The sequence below is a fragment of the Oncorhynchus mykiss genome, chromosome 11, assembly GCF_013265735.2.
Source record: "Oncorhynchus mykiss isolate Arlee chromosome 11, USDA_OmykA_1.1, whole genome shotgun sequence".
NCBI classification, from domain to species: domain Eukaryota; kingdom Metazoa; phylum Chordata; class Actinopteri; order Salmoniformes; family Salmonidae; genus Oncorhynchus; species Oncorhynchus mykiss.
In genome coordinates, this window is record NC_048575.1 from 27,589,374 (window position 1) to 27,604,758 (window position 15,385).

The 15,385-nt window shown below is 43.1% G+C and overlaps 1 long non-coding RNA gene across 1 annotated transcript; it reads left to right on the top strand.

The window, feature by feature from the left end:
- The first annotated feature begins 3,752 nt into the window (after nucleotides 1-3,752).
- On the top strand, nucleotides 3,753-8,227 carry LOC110536609. Its single transcript, XR_002475481.2, has 3 exons — nucleotides 3,753-3,973; nucleotides 6,444-6,503; nucleotides 6,954-8,227. It is a non-coding gene; the product is annotated as an uncharacterized LOC110536609 (long non-coding RNA).
- The last annotated feature ends 7,158 nt before the right edge of the window (nucleotides 8,228-15,385 follow it).

Here is a 15,385-nt window from a genome sequence, read left to right on the forward strand (position 1 = left end):
AGAGAGAGAGAGGAAAATAGAGAGAGAGAAACAAAGAGAGATGGACATACTCCTACTGTCTCTATCTCTGTTGTCACTGTACTTACAATACATGGAAGCTCTCGTGGGTGACATAGGCGATATGGTGAGTGCTCTCATGTATTTATCCAGATGGCTGAAGTGGCATTGCTTTATGGTAAAGTGGAGGCTGAGGAGGTTCAGGGTGGTGATGCATCTGGGGCACCGGGCAGCAGGCAGAATTGTGGGAAAGATAGTATTAACATAATTTAAATAGCAGGGTAAAGTAATCTGAAAGTGATTCTCATCCATTCTTCCAGAACGACTGGAATTTCAGTTGGATGGTTGATCAGAATAACTCAAAGCTAGTCTACAGAGTAGAGGATGTCAGTCAAGGGCCTGGATGTTTGCAGAGAGCAGCAGAAACCATGGTAGTGGTACACTCTCGGCTGTAGTGGAGAGGAGGGCTCTCAGCGCTAAGTGCTCTCCCGCCACACTAATGTAGGAGGTTATTTTAGGAAGGGCTTTAAAAAATGGTCTCTCTCTGATCCGTAATGAAGCCAGGTTAGGCAAATACTGTAGTTAGATTCAAACCCCATATGATACCCACTCACTCCAAACATCGACTGTCCACGCTCCCCACTCCCTGCTCCCCGGCCCAGCGAGAAAGGAGGAATAACACTCTCTGGGCCTGTCCCTAATGGAACCTTTTTCCCTATATAGTACACTACTTTTGACTAGAGCCCTATGGGCCCTGTAAAAAGTAGTGCACTATAAAGGGAAAAGGGTGCCATTTGGAATACAGATCTCTCTCCCAGCCACAGCCAGTCAATGAAAGCTTTTCCTCCGTTTTTCTGCATTTACTCACACCATTTTTACTTCACAAATTGCCTCCCGGTCAGTCTTAGAATCATAAGTAGGAAATAAGTGGCCAATTATATTGTTATTCTGTAGTGATAATGTCATAGAATCGCTCACAATTATGGCTTGAATGATTCAATTCCCTTTTTACTCTTCCTATATTTTTCCAATACTTGCCTTTCCTTCCCGTCTCAACAGTCAGCAGCACAGACACCGCATTGTGGAAGGCCAACCTTGTGAGTTGAACGTGACCCAGGCTTAAAACAAAGCGGTGCAAATGTGTGACTCAGTTATCGGATTCAGTGGAGCTATGCTAGACCTCCAGACAGGCCTGCATTGATGTGAAAGTGTTGCCCCTCCTCGGTGACCCCAAGGCGGGGGACTGTTGGGGCCGGCTGGGGGTAGGCGGTGGGCCCCGGCCCAGGGTGCGATGGTTATCACTGGAGTAGGGTTACAGGGAGCAGGGTTGGGGCAGGCTGGGGCGCCCCCCTCCAACCACAGAGAGCCACTGTTCCTCCAGCGGTCCCAGCAGAGCATGGGCCCAGCCACCACACAAACACTGCTCAACAAGTACAGAAAACACATACTGCTCCACACACACACACGTATGCACACACACACACACACACCAGGAAAAAGAGGAATTTGGAATCTGCACCAACAGGTGCCTCTAATCTAGTCACCAAGCTCACCCTGTGTCACACACACACACACACACACACACACACACACACACACACACACACACACACACACACACACACACACACACACACACACACACACACACACACACACAGCATGTCAAGGCCTGCCCGGACGCCCAGTAGCCAGACCAGGCTTCCTCATCCTGAGAGACCCATCTTATCTCCCCCTCCATCAGGCCTCTCTTCAAAGACACTCCTATCTGCAGGGAGGAAGGGTGGAGGGTGGTGTGTTGGGGCCAGGGGCCAGGGGCCAGGGGGGCAGAAGGTGGAGGGGAGACACACACACACACACATCCCCTCTGTAGCTTAGCTTGTATGCTGGCTTCTGTTTTTCCCACACACACTAGCTGCCATTCTGACCTATGAGCCAGGCCACGTGACCAGGCTGTGTGTCTCCAGTCCCATTTCACAGAGACAATCTATGTTTAACATTTATCTGTGCACTGAAATAAAACACAGACAGGCTGCTCACTGATACACCCAAATATGCTGTTCTAAACTGACAGCAAGCAGAGAAGATAACTATTATCAAAGTCCTGTCCCGTATACATTTTGAGAAAATGCCAGTCATGTTTTAACCTGTAACTCAGAACTGAGAGCTGGTAAGCAAAGCATTAATGTAATATCCATATAATTAGGAATTAGAATACTAGAATCGAAGTCTCGAGGTATTGCTCACCTGAGGTAGAGTACCTTATGAAAAGCTGTAGACCACACTATCTACCAAGAGAGTTCTCATCTATATTATTTGTAGCCGTCTATTTACCACCACAGATTGATGCTGGCACTAAGACCGCACTCAACCAACTCTATAAGGCCAAACAAACAAGAAAATGCTCACCCAGAAGCGGCACTCCTAGTGGCCGGGGACTTTAATGCAGGAAAACTTAAATCCGTTTTACCTCATTTCTACCAGCATGTCACATGTGCAACCAGAGGAAAATAAACTCTAGACCACCTTTACTCCACACACAGAGATGCATACAGATAGCTCTCCCCCGCCATCCATTTGGCAAATCTGACCATAATTCTATCCTCCTGATTCCTGCTTACAAGCAAAAACTAAGGCAGGAAGTACCAGTGACTCGCTCAATACGGAAGTGGTCAGATGACGCAGATGCTACGCTACACAGAGGGTAGTGTGTATGGCCCAGTACATCACTGTACTGGGCCAAGCTTCCTGCAATCCAGGACTTTTACAATAAGGGGTGTCAGAGGAAAGCACATAAAATTGTCAGACTCCAGTCACCCAAGTCATAGACTGTTTTCTCTGCAACTGCACGGCAAGCGATACCGGAGCGGCAGGTTTATGGCAGTAGAGGCATACTGTTCATGTAATTGTTCAGCATACTGAATAGCCACCGGAATATTCCACCGGAATATTACATTGACCACCACATTTGGGCAGTCTTGATACAACATTTTGAACAGAATGGTTCATTGGATCAGTCTAAAACTTTGCACATACACTGCTACCATCTAGTGGCCAAAAATCTAAATCGCATTTGGGCTGGAATAATACATTATGGCCTTTCTCTTGGATTTCAAAGATGATGGTTTGTTCTTTGTATTAACTTTTACCAGATCTATTGTGTTATATTCTCCTACATTTCTTTTACATTTCCACAAACTTCAAAGTGTTTCCTTTCAAATGGTACCAAGAATATGCATATCCTTGCTTCAGGGCCTGAGCTACAGGCAGTCAGATTTGGGTATGTCATTTTAGGTGAATTTTTTTTTAAAAAGGGGGCGGATCCTTAAGAGGTACATTTTTAGAGGCTATTTATACAGAACATTGATATGAAACCCGTATAAACTGTATTTATAATTTTTTGGTTGACTATAATTCCAATACACCATTTCTGATACAGCCTTACTTTTATTTTCCTGCATAAGAAAAAGAAGGAAATGCATCACCAATGTCTCTACTGCCATTCATTTCAATCACACTGGTTTTGGATTTCTCCCTGACCAAGATGGCTGCCGTTTTCCCCCATTATGGAACTTTGAGGGTTTATGACATAGTCACTCTAGTAATTTAATAGGATCTCTATACTCAGAGTTGATAATCTTGTAATAATTAGGAATTCCCCTTGACCACGGCCACAAATTGGGTAAAACAAACATTGTTACAATTGACCCCATTGTAAGAGAACCAATTTCGTCATAGTTTTTTTGTTTGTTACACAGAGATAACAAAATGTATCTAAAAGATGCTGTGTTGTTCAATGTACACGTACCCAGGTCAAAAGTCCTGACCTCATGTCCGCAATGGTCACACGTAGGGAAATAGAACCTATCAGAAGAGCCCTGTGGCTTCTTGCTATTCGGCATGGAAGAGTGGGAAATGTGGGGACCCGGTGTCTACGTAGGCTACACGTAACTATGTGGAAAACTATGGATCACAGGTAAGACATGTAACTTGATTAATATAGTCCGTTTGTAACTCCACTCACTACTTGTAGCTGTATAGTCTGTTTGTTTGTGTTATTGGTCTAGGCAAGCTTAATGTTCCAGTCGGTAGTTAGCACTCACTCCCTCGGCTGCTAGCACAATCATGAAAAGGGGCATAAGGGAACCCCTACAATATTACGTTTTTCTAAGTAGTGAGAACGCTCAGGAGCAGGCAATGTTGAAAAGTAATCTTTAGGTATTTTGTACTATTCTTTATTGTGGTTTTGTAATTGACTAAAACAAGCTGCATTTGAAAAAGGTCAAGATTTTGCTGTGAGCCAATGGGATAACCTAGGTAACCACTAGTTGTTTTCCCCACAGGCGGGCAGGGCAGCAACATTCTATCTAATACCGACTAGGACGATGTAATATATCTTCGCAGCGAAACGGGACAGACTGTTTAAATCAAACCGTTTACCGCCCGGCCCAATGGCAAATGGTTAACTAGAGCAGAGCAGCTCAGCTCAGGCGGCAGCTACTGATAGGGCCAGATAAGACAAGGGCTGTCTCCCAAATGGGTTCTTGAGAGCAATGCTATGGGCAAACTATTTTAGGGTCTCTGAAGAACCATAAATGGCATGGTTCTTTGAAGAACCATATGAACATTTTAAACCAGAAATGTTTCAGGACTGGAATTGAATAAGCCTTATTTGCATATTTCCCAATGTACCTTTCAAGTACATTTATTTAATTACTACTACCACCGTTGACCGTGTTTGCTAGTGACAGAGACATGGTTGTTGCATTCATTTCAGTCCTGTGGCCTTCACCAAATGAGATCTTATGTGAATATGTTGTCATTAAAATGCAATTATTTTCAGAAGACCTTTTTCGATGGCCTAATTTTACCCTGATACAGTGGCCTGAATCTCATAGTTCACAGGCCACATCAGTCCTGCAAGTCACATTATGCTGGTTTGCAAAGTGATGTGTAATTCCTATTGGAATCCAGCCAGAATGGGGCTATCTAACATTTTGAATTTTTGTTCACCGGCAAACTGCATTCAGAAAACTTCCAGGGTTGGGAAGACTAAGATATGAGGCTATCTAAAACATCTTAACAGGAACAACCATTACAGTAACAGGTGCAATAAGTTACAGATTGGAATAGTTTAGGAAAATGTTTGCTATTAATGTTTGAGTAGCATAAGATGAATCAATATGTTTTATTTATTTTAGTCACTTAGCAGACGCTCTTATCCAGAACAACTTATAGGAGCAATTAGGGTTAAGTGCCTTGCTCAAGGGTACATCGTCAGATTTGTCACCTAGTCAGCTTGGGGACTCGAACCAGCAACCCTTTGGTTACTGGCAAAACACTGTTAACCGCTAGCCTACCTAAAAATCAACCTGCAATAGAGCATGCTGGGAAAAATTATAATAATGGGCGTGGTTTGGTTCAACTCTGGTTATTAACACCAACACTGTTTTACACCACTGAGTGTTAATTTAACCCTTGAAACTACACTAGAAATGGTACACTGAAAAATCAACACTAGTTAATACTGGACAATGTGTTGTGTGCTATGAAAGGGACACATCTGAAGGTTTTGATACATTTCAAGAACCTTTTAGAATTCTTAAGAACCGTAGATGCCACGTCAAGAACCCCACACCTAACTCAAAGGTTCTTTATCTGGCTAGAATTCTCCAAGAAACCTTAAGAGCTGTGGCCTTGGCTTTCTTGGCACAGCCCTACAATTACAATGGTAATTATCATAATAAAAATACAACTAGTAAATATGCTTCCTAGTTGTTCTAGTTGTTTCTATTGGCAGGGAGTAGCTCTGTTCTTATGAAGGTGTGTGTGTGTGTGTGTGTGTGTGTGTGTGTGTGTGGTGCTGTTAGAGCTGACCTGTTCCTCTACTTGGTCTAATTGGAGCAAGTCCAAGGTTGGGGATCAGTAATCAATGGAGGGCTTTGTCTTTCAACTCATCTTATAACTTTAGACAAATTTAGACAAGCCTACATGCGGTTGTATTCTCTGTCGAATTTTGATGATGTGACATTTCTTCTTTGGATGCAGGAGGGAGGAGGGTTTGTGGTGGCTCCGCTGGTCAGAGCCGAGACTAGAGGGCATCTGGGATCTATTTGGAGTGTGTGTGTGTTTGTGTGTGTGCATGCGTTCAAGTGCGCTCGTTTGTGTGTGTCTATGTGTGTGTGTGTGCAGCGATGGGAGAGCTGACCCGGTGACTTTTGGTGTTATTGGAGCAGTCTGGGTCCCTCCCCCTGGGGCTCTGGACACAACAACCGACTGAACGTCCGGCAGTTTTCTGCCTCATCTCTCATTCTATCACTCTCCCCACTGAGCCCTTGGTGAGAGAAGCTGAAGGCGTGTGTGTGTGTGTCTCTGAATAAGTGTGTGTGTTTGGGCTTAATGTGTGGTTTATTTGGCGGCATCAGTCAAGTGAATGTGTTCCACAGATGTCTGTGAGTGAGCAGAGAAGAGAGGAGAAAGAGGACAGCAGGAAGTTATCACAGTATGTAAGTCCTCCCGTTTGTCAAACAGAAAGCAGCCAAATAGACTTGGTAAAGGGTTTCAACACATTAAGAGAGAATACATGGTGACAGCCTTCGGAGACGGAAGGAGACTGGTGTCCATACTGTAGATAGACAGACAGTAGAATAATCACACCCTATTCCCTACAAAGTGCACTACTTTTGACCAGAGCACTATAAAGGAAATAGGATGCTAGTGCGACGCATCCTAGGACAGTTGTGACAAACCGCCACACAAACAATTCCCCAGAGCACAAGCAGTACAGTAACAGACACACAACACAAAAACACTTTTTTTCTCTCTCTGCATTGTTTGGAAGGACCATAAGTAAGCATGTCACTGTTAGTCTACGCCTGTTGTTTACAAAGCATGTGACAAATACAATTTAATTTGATTCACAGCAAAGTCATTTATTTTCATGTTTGTTTTAACAGGAAGAGACTTCCCTCGACATACTACACGTCGACACAACTAACAATTCCCCTTCCTGTTGGTGTTTTGTTTTGTGAGCCGTCCAGGACTCCTAAATTAGACGCCTCTCCCTGGTTTTACTGCAACTTATCATCTCCTCTTGGCATTGTTGCAGACATCAATCCAACCGAGAGAGCTGCATCCTCTATTTTTCATGTAAAGAGGCAAGGTTTGTGTCCCAAATAGCACCCTTTTCCCTAGGTAGTGCATTCGTTTTGACCAGACATGGTCAAAAGTAGTGGACTGCATAGGGAATAGGGTGCCATTTGGGATGCAGTTATGGCCTTGGAAGCCTTGTCAGTAAATCAGAAAGTATTTTTCTGGTGTGGAACCCACAGCAGCTGTCTCAATAGGGTGGTGGGGACTACTGTGAGTCTGAAGTTTGAGAGTGGGGGTTGAGAGATATGGACTTCGGTTTGTTTCCTTTAGTTCACCCTTCTTCACTCATACTTTTTCTGTCACAAATGAGCTATAAATTGATGATATAGCGACGGGAGGAAGAAAAAGGACACGAGGTGGGTAGACACTATGCCTCCGACTGTCATTATAAACTGTGAAAGACAACAACAATAACAACAACAACAAAACAACAGCAGTCTCACCACACTAGTAAATCTCTCTGTTGGTGTAACAGACAATACAAGGACCTGAACAAAAGAAATTAAGAATGGAAAGAGGGAGGGAGACTGGAGAGGAAGGAAAGAGTAGAGACTGAAAAGGAGAGAAAGAGATTGGAGACAAAAGAGGAGAGAAATCGTTTGGACAGGGAATCAAGTTGAGATAGGGAGTGGTTAAGATGAAATAGAGAGTGAAGATGAGAATGAGACAGAAGAGAAGAGGGAGATATGAAAGGGAGATAGGAAATGAGACTGGAAAGGAGAGGGAGAGAGGGGTGACGGAGCGATAGAGACAGAAGAGGAGAGGGAGAGAGAGGTTAAGGCGCAGTAGGCTGAAGAGGAAAGGGTGAGATAGAAGGAGAGTGTTTAAGGGCCAGCAGTCTGATAGGTCTGTCTGTGAAACCTCAGTCACACTTCAGTGAAAAGCAACCTTATGTACAGCCCCCACTCTGAGCACATCTATATTCGCAACTACGTTAAGCCTACATGGTCGGAATATGTTTGGAAAATTCAAAGCAACACTTAAGCCACTGCGTCACTCACTGACCAACGCAATTCACGAGGCTGAGGTCATTAGCCCAATGACTGTTGAAAGTGATGGACTTCTCAGGGTGCACACACACACACACACACACACACACACACACACACACACACAAACTCGAAGGAGGGAACTTGGATCTGGTCTGCTGCAGAGGACATGGGGTGACATGGAGTGACATGGAGGCACCCGCCGGACAAGACAGTTTGTGTGTGTGTGTGTGAACAGTTGGAGATGCTGGCTCAGGAAATCCCCCTGACCGGACAGGAGAGGACGGTGGCTTTAATGCACTGTGGTTTCCAGAACGACCCTTTCCTGTTTACCAAGGGCCGGCAATAAAACTAACAGTAAACACACCTCCCTTCCTCTCTCTGTTGGTGTGTGTTTCTCAGGGATTTCCTGGTTTGACATTCTCTGGGGTCAGTGGAATTCACCTCAGCACACAGACACACAGCTTCTAGGCGCTGATACGATAAAAAAAAGCATCCAAACAACCCTGATTAAATGTGTTATTCAAAGAAATAAGAGTCGCAGCCATAACACAGTTCTGGTTTCATTTGCAACACTGGTGCTCTGCCCCATGTTGTTTAGTACAACAAATAAACCATATTGCTGATGTCTTTTCAGGTTCATGGGAGAGATTGCACTGAATAATGTAGCTTTGTATAATGCATGATTTCTTTCATGCATTTTATATTTAGACAACCATAACCCGTTCCTCACCAAACCCCCCTTTTCGCTAACCGAAACTGAAATCACCGAGAATAAAAAAATAATTGGTGGTCTCGTCTCCAGTTTTGGGCTGGAATGGAGTCTGTACGGAAGAAGTTGCCACAAGCTTTTGGCACTCCTCCCTTTGCCCCGCCTCGCCACTCTTATTCAGAGGAAGAGAGGAAATCTGTCCCGGCAGTGAGTAAATATGCTGTGGTTTTACCCCTGTCAATCCACCACCCCTCCCCCCTCTGCTGTGACTGACATGGTATGTCCCGACAGATGTCTCACTCCTACACAATAGAACAGATCAATCCAATCGGAACAACCAAGAGCACAGGAGGTTGGTGGCACCATAAAGCAGGCGAATGGGCTCATGGTAATGACTGGATCGGAGTCGTGGAATGGTGTCGAATACATCAAGAACATGGTTTCGAGGCGCTTGATGCCATTCCATTTGCTCTCTTCCGGCCATTATTATGAGCCGTGTGACCAAGAGGTTTGTGTGTATTTTGATCCAAAATGGCCACCACCACACGCTTTCCCTTGACGACGTGCCCCTTCTTGATTTCCCTCCACAGTGGCTGCTGTGCGACTAGCTTTGCCGTCTTTTCACTGGAGCGTTTAATATACTTGTGGAAAGCTGTGCCATTACCAACTAAAGTCAAGATCTCCACTCAATAAAAGCTTTTCCTCGTCCTCATCCAAAATGTTTGCGTCTGTTAAATCACTATTTGTTGTAGCAAATGCATGCTTTACCATTCTTTAGGTTTGAAGCTAAGTCCCTTTCTTGTTTTAACCGTTTGGGGCCCTAGCTGTCTCGTGCATTGTGAAATGGTATGTTTTAAATGGCAAGTGGATATGTAAGCGAGGTATTGGGTTAGGGACTCTGGGGATAGATCTCAGGATCTCTGCAGAAAGAAAAGGGCTTTCATCCCAAATGGCACCCTATTCCCTACATAGTGCAGTACAGCCCTATGGGCTCTGGTCAACAGTAGTGCACTATATAGGGAATAGGGTGCCATTTGGGATGCAAAGAGGGGGAGCCAATGTGACTGAGCATGTGCCATCAGCCGTATAGCACAATATGTAGTCTAGTCTAGTCTAGTCAGAGATGATGGGATGTGGTGCTGGAGATTGTGGTGATTTAGAAAATTGTAAAATTGAATATGGGAAAGAAAAATCCTTTATGCAAATCTCATGACCCACAGTCATTTTCAGGGGGACTTTCCCCATGTGAACACTTAAAATGAAGTTCCTCATTTGCTAACGGAATCTTAATTTAGAAAGGGACTCATATTTAACTGAAGATCCTTCTAATATAACTGTCTCACAGTATGTCCCCTCTCCAATATAACTCTCTTTGAGGCGCTACAAACAATGTAATGCCATTAAGTGTCATTGTGGGTAGAGACTCAGCAGAGAGACATCATTTGAGGGGTGTGGGTCAGGCTAGAACTCTGGAATGTCTGACAGCATACTACAGTCCAATGTTCACAGTTGGCTAGGAGGGGCATCACCAGCATACTGTACAGTTGGCTAGGAGGGGCATCACAAGCATACTGTACAGTTGGTTAGGAGGGGCATCACCAGCATACTGTACAGTTGGCTAGGAGGGGCATCACCAGGATACTGTACAGTTGGCTAGGAGGGGCATCACCAGCTATCATATGTAGCAGGGGTTCCCAACCTTTGTTCCCCAGGTTTATTGAGATTAAATTCAACACCAGCTTGATTTTGTTTATTTTGAGGGACCTAAGAAAATTGCGTTGTTAGAAGCAAATTTCCAGCAATTCTAGGTAGTTTAACAAGACTCATGACATCCTTTAGATAGGCTATTTAATAATAATAGTTAAGGAAAATAAATTCTAGTCCTAGTTTCTAGTTTTGCCGTGATAAGTTGTGCGAAAATACCACTTTTTGGCGACAAACTATGTTTTAAAAACTGTAGTGTTTACATGAATTATGTTTCTTTCCAGAAATATATGTAGATATCTTTGTTAGAAAGAATACTATACTTCCCTTGACGGAGAGACGCTGAATGGAACAAATGGCTCAACTCTCCCTATGTTCCATAGGTTCTATATGTTTTCACTCTAATCATACATATTCTCTTTTACGCAAAGTGAATACTGTATATCAATTCATAGCGACAGAGTCACACTTTGTACAAGATTACTTCCCAAGTAAAGTTCCATTTCTTTGACTCTTCAACTTCAGAAGGCCGTAGCTCAGCTACTGAGAGACAAACCAAAGATATTCCCATGGGCGTCAGTCAAGTCTTCCTCGGGCATTTTACTGCTTGTTCTAGCCTTAAGCATCACAGAGTTATTCATCGTTTTAGGTTGGTATAAACACTGTACAAAAAAAATTTAAAAATCAAATCTAACAGTCTATCGTTCACATCTATGATTTCAGTTCTGCCCAAGAATGTTCTATAGGATTGAGGTCAGGGCTTTGTGATGGCCACTCCAATACTTTGACTTTGTTGTCCTTCAGCCATTTTGCCACAACTTTGGAAGTATGCTTGGGGTCATTGTCCATTTGGAAGACCCATTTGTGACCAAGCTTTAACTTGGTTGACTGATGTCTTGAGATGTTGTTTCAATATATCCACATAATTTTACTTCCTCATGATGCCATCTATTTTGTGAAGTGCACCAGTCCCTCCTGCAGCAAAGCAACGCCACAACATGATGCTGCCACCCCCATGCTTCACGGTTGGAATGGTGTTTTTCTGCTTGCAAGCCTCCCCCTTGCTCCTCCAAACAGTTATATTCTTGTTTCATCAGACCAGAGGACATTTCTCCAAAAAGTACGATCTTTGTCCCCATGTGCAGTATCAAACTGTAGTATGGATTTTTTATGCCTGTTTTTGAGCAGTGGCATCTTCCTTGCTGAGCGGCCTTTCAGGTTATGTTGATATAGGACTCGTTTTACTGTGGATATAGATACTTTTGTATCTGTTTCCTCCACCATCTTCACAAGGTTCTTGGTGTTCACAAGGACAGAAAGTGTCTCCTTCCTGAGTGGTATGACAGCTGTGTGGTCCCATGGTGTTAATACTTGCGTACTATTGTTTGTACAGATGAACGTGATACCTTCAGGCATGTGGAAAATGCTTTGACAAAGCAAATTTGAGAACAAGGCTACCTAAATTCTATCAGCATATTGATTGCAGTACTCGCACTGGCAAAACCCTTCACTGCTACTCTAACTTCCGCGTTGCATACAAGACCCTCCCCCGCCCTTCTTTCGGTAAATCTGACAACTCAATTTTTCTCAAACCTTCCTATAGGCAGAACCTCAAAAGGATGTCCCCAGCTACAATAAATGCAGCCTCAGGATACATGGTTTCCAGTTTACATAGAGTCCAGTGAAGTTCCTTGAAGGCCGTCATGGTATCGGCTTGAGGGAGGGGAAATACACGGCTGTGACAATAACAGACGAGAATTCTCTTAGGAGATAATAGGTCAGGTGAACAAAAGGACTTGAGTTCCTGTATGTTTTTACAATTACATCATGAGTCGTTAATCATGAAACAAACACCAGAGCAAAACCAACTGATATTGCCTATTACTTTAATGATTTTTTCATTGGCAAGATTAGCAAATTCATGCATGACATGCTAGCAACAAATGATGACACTACACATCCAAGTATATCTCACCAAATTATTAAAGACAAGCACTTTAATTTTGAATTTCGTAAAGTGAATTTGCAAGAGGTGAATTTTTTTGTTGTTGTCATCAACAATGAAAAGCCACCAGGGTCACTTGGATGGAAAATTACTGAGGATAATAGAGGACAATATTGCCACTCCTATTTGCCATATTTTCAATTTACTCCGACTAGAAAGTGTGTGGTTGGAGGGAAGCAAAAGTCCTTCCTCTACCTAAGAATAGTGAAGACCCCTTTTATTGACTCAAATAGCCAACCAATCAGCCTATTACCAACCCTTAGTAAACTTTTGGAAAATATTGTGTTTGATCAGATACAATGCTATTTTACAGTAAACAAATTTACAAAAAACTTTCAGCATGCTTATAGGGAAGGACATTCAACAAGCACAGCACATACACAAATGACTGATGACTGGTTGAGAGAAATTGATGATAAAAAGATTGTGGGGGCTGTTTTGTTAGACTTCAGTGTGTCTTTTGACATTATCGATCATAGTCTGCTGCTGGACAAACTTATGTGTCATGGCCTAACACCCCCTGCTATATTGTTCTTTTAGACAGATAAAGAGTTACCTGTCTAACAGAACACAGAGGGTGTTCCTTAATGGAAGCCTCTCCAACATAATCCAGGTAGAATCAGGAATTCCCCAGGGCTCCTTACTTTTTTCAATCTTTACTAATGATATGCCACTGGCTTTGTGTGTCTATGTATGCGGATGACTCAACATTATACATGTCATCTACTACAGCGACTGAAATGACTCCAACACTCAACAAAGAGCTGCTGTTTCAGAGTGGGTGGCAAGGAATAAGTTTGTCCTAAATATTTCTAAAACTAAACCCTTAACCTCAACTAAATATTCTAATAAATCATGTGGAAACCGAGCAAGTTGAGGTGATTAAACTGCTTGGCGTAACCCTGGATTGTAAACTGTCATGGTCAAAGCTTATTGATACAACAAAAGCTAAGATGGGGAGAAGTCTGTCCATAATAAAGCGCTACTTTACCTTCTTAACAGCACTATCAACAAGGCAGGTCCTACAGGCCCTAGTTTTGTTCCACTTGGACTACTGTTCAGTTGTGTCGTCAGGTGCCACAAAAACAGACTTAGGAAAATTGCAATTGGCTCAGAACGGGGCAGCACGGCTGGCCCTTTTATGTATACAGAGAGCTAATATTAATAATTTGCATGTCAATTTCTCCTGGCTGAAAGTGGAGGAGAGATTGACTTCATCACTACTTGTATTCATAACATGTTGAATGCACACCCATGCATACCCCACAAGAAAAGGCACAAGAGGTGTCTTCACAGTCCCCAAGTCCAGAACAGACAATTGGAGGTGCACAGTATTACATAGAGCCATGACCACATGGATCTCTATTCCACATTAAGTAACTGATGCAAGCAGTAAAACTAAATATTTAAAAAATATATAAACATACACCTTATGGAACAGCGGGGACTCTGAAGCAACACAAACATAGGCACAGACACGTGCATACACACACAATGTTGTACTGAAGATATGTGGTAGTGGTGGAGTAGGGGCCTGAGGGCACACAGTGTGTTGTGAAATCTGTGAATGTATATGAATGGTTTAAAAATGTTATAAACTGCCTTAATTTTGCTGGACTCCAGGAAGAGTAGCTGCTGCCTGATAAATACAAATACGAATGAAGTACACTCCTATGTTCACCTATGAACATAAAGTACTGTATATAGTCAGCATAACATATAAAGTACACAGAGGGACTCCAAACCATAAGAGCTATTGCAGTCTAACGTTCACATCCATGATAACAGGGCTAAACAGACATTAAGAAAAAGAGATCCTTATCCATGGTGAAATCAGTTTTCACCAGAAGCCCTCTGAACTCCAACAAACCTCTCATCAACAAACCACAATTGGACGGTACTGCACATTTCAACTGGTGCTGTGTGTCTATGTGTGCCTGCGTGCGTGCGTTTCGCTGCAAGCTGCCTTTTCTATATAGCACAGGCACCAGAAAAAAACAACTGCTTTTCCCTGTAGGAGAAAGAACAACAGTGGATTTATATTTCTTCCTCCTCCTCTTCCCTCTTCATCCCTTCAGCGCTAACATATTACTTTCATTGGGCTGGAAAGTCCTCACCGTGAAAAAGCTTTGGCATGAACGTTGGAAGCCTGTCTGCAGTAAGGCAGCCACACACATTGCCGAGGGGAGTCTACTCTCACTGTGAAGCCTCTTTTCCCCCTGCTAATATTAAAGAAGTGATGACTAAACTGTAAGTCCCAAATAGGTCCCTATGCCCTATATAGTGCACTACCTTTGACCAGGGCCTCTAGGGCTTTGATAAAAAGTAGTGCACTATGTAGGGAATAGGAGACGCACTTGAGATGCACACTAAATGGTGCTAGTAAAAAAAGCCTCTGCATTGCATTAACTACAGTACTGCTGTTCTTTAAATAAAGTTTTGTAATTTGGCTGACATTTATTTTGTGTAAGGACAATTTTATGGGCTTATTCAAGTCTGAATTTAAAAACTGCCAAGTACACGGAAAAGCATTAGTACACAACATCAATCATCAAGTCATTCCAACATGGTGCACGAGGCGACTGATCAGACATGCTTTCATTAAAATAGCATATTAAAACAAATGTCCTTTCCTCTAACAAGCTTTTTACAACATCACAAATATGTAAATTAGGCCATAAAAACACGCACTCGCAGACACACACAAATGTAACTTTTGGGATGGCATCAAGCAGCAATGGGGAGGGCCAACAGCTTCAAGTTCCTCGGCGTGCACATCACTGAGGACCTGAAATGGTCCCATCTCATCGACACCATGGGGAAACA